This window comes from Camarhynchus parvulus, unplaced genomic scaffold (assembly GCF_901933205.1).
Source record: "Camarhynchus parvulus unplaced genomic scaffold, STF_HiC, whole genome shotgun sequence".
Classification (NCBI taxonomy): Eukaryota; Metazoa; Chordata; class Aves; order Passeriformes; family Thraupidae; genus Camarhynchus; species Camarhynchus parvulus.
This window is the reverse complement of record NW_022148248.1, coordinates 1-4,422: the sequence shown is the minus strand read 5'-3', so window position 1 is coordinate 4,422 and position 4,422 is coordinate 1. Positions and strand designations below refer to the sequence as shown.

General features: G+C 46.1%; 1 long non-coding RNA gene across 1 annotated transcript; it reads left to right on the top strand.

Moving 5' to 3' along the window:
* The first annotated feature begins 1,268 nt into the window (after positions 1–1,268).
* On the top strand, positions 1,269–3,589 carry LOC115916336. The gene is made up of 3 exons (XR_004061595.1): positions 1,269–1,348; positions 2,977–3,056; positions 3,481–3,589. It is a non-coding gene; the product is annotated as an uncharacterized LOC115916336 (long non-coding RNA).
* Positions 3,590–4,422: the final 833 nt, after the last annotated feature.

The window sequence follows — 4,422 nt, the reverse complement described above, 5'->3', positions numbered from 1 at the left end:
GGGAGAATGGGGAAAATGGGAGAGAATGGGGAAAAATGGTGGGAAAATGGGGAAAAATGGAGGGAAAATGGGAAAAATGGTGGGAAAATGGGAAAAATGGAGGGAAAATGGGGAAAATGGAGGGAAAATGGGGAAAATGGAGGGAAAATGGGAAAAAATGGAGGGAAAATGGGAAAAATGGAGGGAAAATGGGAAAAATGGAGGGAAAATGGGAAAAATGGAGGGAAAATGGGAAAAAATGGAGGGAAAATGGGAAAAATGGAGGGAAAATGGGAAAAATGGAGGGAAAATGGGAAAAAATGGAGGGAAAATGGGAAAAATGGAGGGAAAATGGGAAAAATGGAGGGAAAATGGGAAAAATGGAGGGAAAAGGGGAAAAAATGGAGGGAAAATGGGAAAATGGAGGGAAAATGGGAAAATGGAGGAAAATGGGAAAAAATGGAGGGAAAATGGGAAAAATGGAGGGAAAATGGGAAAAATGGAGGGAAAATGGGAAAAAATGGAGGGAAAATGGGAAAAATGGAGGGAAAATGGGGTTGGGATGAGGAAAATTGAGGGAAAATAGAAAAATTGGGGAAAACAGGGAAATGCGGGGGAAAATTGGGAAAAAATGGGGGGAAAGTGGGGAAAAGGGGTAAAAAACGGGGGAAAATGGGAAAAAATTGGGGGGAAAATTGGGAGAATTGGGGAGCGGCTGGGGAGGATTGGGGAGCAAATGGGGAGGATTGGGGAGAATGGGGGGGCGGCTGGGGAGAATTGGGGAGCGGCTGGGGAGGATTGGGGAGCGGCTGGGGAGGATTGGGGAGGATTGGGGAGCAGCTGGGGAGGATTGGGGAGCAAATGGGGAGAATTGGGGAGCAGCTGGGGAGGACTGGGGAGCAGCTGGGGAGGATTGGGGAGCAAATGGGGAGAATTGGGGAGCAGCTGGGGAGGATTGGGGAGCAAATGGGGAGGATTGGGGAGCGGCTGGGGAGGATTGGGGAGCGGCTGGGGAGAATTGGGGAGCGGCTGGGGAGAATTGGGGAGCGGCTGGGGAGAATTGGGGAGGATTGGGGAGGATTGGGGAGCAAATGGGGAGGATTGGGGAGCAAATGGGGAGGATTGGGGAGGACTGGGGAGCAGCTGGGGAGGATTGGGCAGCAGCTGGGGAGGATTGGGGAGCAAATGGGGAGGATTGGGGAGCAGCTGGGGCAAAGGCGGATTTGGGGATTCGGGGGCTGACGTTGCCGCTCTGCGCTCCCCAGCAGGGCGAGGTGCGGCTGCGCTGCGTCAGCGGGGGGCCCTGCAGGGAATTTACGGAATCCCCGAGATGGCCCCGAGCCTGGAGCTCTTCACAGAGAGGTTCAAGGTGGGCACGGAAATGGGGCAAAGAAATGGGAGATAAATGGGGAAATGTGGGGAAAATAAATGGGGAATTATGGGGAAATAAATGGGGAAATATGGGGAATTATGGGGAAAGAAATGGGGAAATAAATGGGGAATTAAATGGGGAAATATGGGAAATAAATGGGGAATTATGGGGAAATAAATGGGGAGATAAATGGGGAATTATGGGGAAATAAATGGGGAGATAAATGGGGAAATATGGGAAATAAGTGGGGAAAGAAATGGGAAATAAATGGGGAAATGTGGGAAAATAAATGGGGAAAGAAATGGGGAATTATGAGGAAATAAATGGGGAGATATGGGAAATAAATGGGAAAATAAATGGGGAATTATGGGGAAATAAATGGGGAAAGAAATGGGGAATTATGGGGAAATAAATGGGGAAATAAATGGGGAGATATGGGAAATAAATGGGGAGATATGGAAAAAATGGGGAAATGGAAAGTGGGAAAAATCCAGGGGAGAAATGGGGAAAAATGGGGGAAAAAAGGAAAATATTGGGCGGGGAAATGGGAAAAATAGATGGGGAAAATGGGGAGAAATGGAAAAATAAATGGGAACAAATAAACGAGGAAAATAAATGGGAAAAATGGGGGGAAATGGGAAAAATCAATGGGGGAAAAGGAGGGAAAATGGGAAAAATCAATGGGAAAAATTAATGGGAAAATGGGGGAAAATAAATGGGAGAAATGGAGGAAAATCTGAGAAAAAAAGGGGGAAAATAAGTGTGGGAAATGGAGAAAAATTGGGGGGAAAAAGACATGGGGGGAAAAGGGAAAAACTGGGGAAAAAGGGAAAAAATGAATGGGAAAAATGGGGGTGGGAGGAGGGGAAAATTGGGGGGGAAATGGAGAAAAATGGAGAAAAATGTGGGGAAAATGGGGGGGATGGAGTGGGTGGAAATGTGGGGAAAATGAGCTAAAAATGGTCAGGAAAAATGGGATTTAAAAAAGCCTGGGATGGGGAAAGAGTGGGGAAAATGGGATAAAAATGGGATAAAAGTGGGATAAAAATGGGATAAAAATGGGATAAAAATGGGATAAAAATGGGATAAAAATGGGATAAAAATGGGATAAAAATGGAATAAAAATGGGATAAAAATGGAATAAAAATGGAATAAAAATGGAATAAAAATGGAATAAAAATGGAATAAAAGTGGGATAAAAATGGGATAAAAGTTGGATAAAAATTGGATAAAAATGGGATAAATCAGATCTGGAATGGGGAAAATGGGATAAAAATGGGATGAAAATGGAATAAAAAAGGCCTGGAAAATGGGGAAAAGATGGAATTGGAAAAGCTTGAGAAAGGGGAAAAGTGGGAAATTGGGGCTGGGGGTGCCCAAGTCCCGGATTTTGGGGATTTTGGGAATTGGGAATTATTAGGAATTTTTGGGGATTTTGGGGAATTTGGGCAGTTTGGGAATTTTTGGGGATTTTGGGGAATTTGGGCAGTTTGGGAATTGGGAATTTTGGGGAGTTTGGGAATTGGGGATTTTTGGGAATTTTGGGGAATTTTGGGGAATTTGGGCAGTTTGGGAATTGGGGAATTTTGGGAATTTTGGGAATTTTGGGGATTTCGGTCCTGCAGCCGCGGCTGGTGGCCATGGCTCACGACAAGGAGCCCCAGGTGGCCCTGGAGGTGCTGCGGCTGCTCACGGACATGGACAGGTGAGAAAAACGGGAATTTGGGGAAATTTGGGGGGGAAATTGAGAATTCGGGAATTTTGGGGATTTGGGGTTGGAAATTGGGATTTTAGCGGGAATTTGGGGTCAGGGATTCGGGATTTGGGAAATACATTGGGGATTTGGGAAATTGGGGAGTTTGGGAATTTAGGGTGGAAAATTGGGGATTTGGGATGGGAAATTGGGGGGGGGGGAATTTGGGGGGGGGAATTTGGGAATTCGGGATTTGGGAATTTTGGGGGGGAAATTTGGGGATTTAGGGGGGGAAATCTGGAATTTGGGGTCCAGGAGGCCCCAGAATCTCGAATTTTTGGGGGAATTTTGGGCTGGGGAAGGGGAATTGGGGACCCGGGATTTCTGGAATTTCTGGGATTTCTGGAATTTCTGGAATTTGCGGGACAATTCCCAGGAACCTGGAGGAGGCGCTGAGCCCCGAGGATTGCCAGAGCATCTTCCCCGTGGTGTTCGTGTCCAGCCGCGCCCTGGCCTCGGCCGCGGGCAGGTTCCTGTACCAGAGGTGAAAATCCCAAAATTCCAACCAAAATCCCAAAATTCCAACCAAAATCTGGGAATTCCTGCCCCAAAATCTGGGAATTCCAAACCCCTAAAACTCGGGAATTCCAGCTCCAAAATGCTCAGCACTCCAGCCCCAAAACCTGAAAATTCCAACCTCAGAACCCAGGAATTCTGATCCCAAAACCCTGAAAATTCTGATCCCAAACTCTCAGAATTCCAGCCCTAAATCCTCAGAATTCCAAACTCGAAAAACCTTGGGAATCCTGACCCCAAAACTCCAGGAATTCTGATCCCAAAACCCTGAAAATTCCAACCCCAAACTCTGAAAATTCCAACCCCAAAAATCTGAGAATTTCAATCCCAAAATCCTGAGAATTCCAATTCCAGACTCTGAAAATTCCAACCCCAAAAACCCTGAGGATTCCAGCCTCAAAAATGTGAGAATTTCAATCCCAAAACCCTGAAAATCCCAACCCCAAAACCCTGAAAATCCCAACCCCAAAACCCCCAGGAATTCTGACCCCAAACCCTGAAAATTTCAGCCCAAAAATCCTGACAAATTCGACCCCAAACTGTGAAAATTCCAGTCCCAAACTGGGAGAGTTCCGTACCAACCCCTCCCCAGTCCCGGGGAATTTGTTGGGAATCGGCTCGGGTATCCCAATCCGCCGCGACTGTGATTTATTTATCCCAAAATCTGCGATTTATTCATCCCAAAATCTGCGATTTATTTATCCCAAAATGTGCGATTTATTTATCCCAAAATCTGCGATTTATTCAGCCCAAAATCTGCGATTTATTCAGCCCAAAATCTGCAGTTTATTTATCCCAAAAT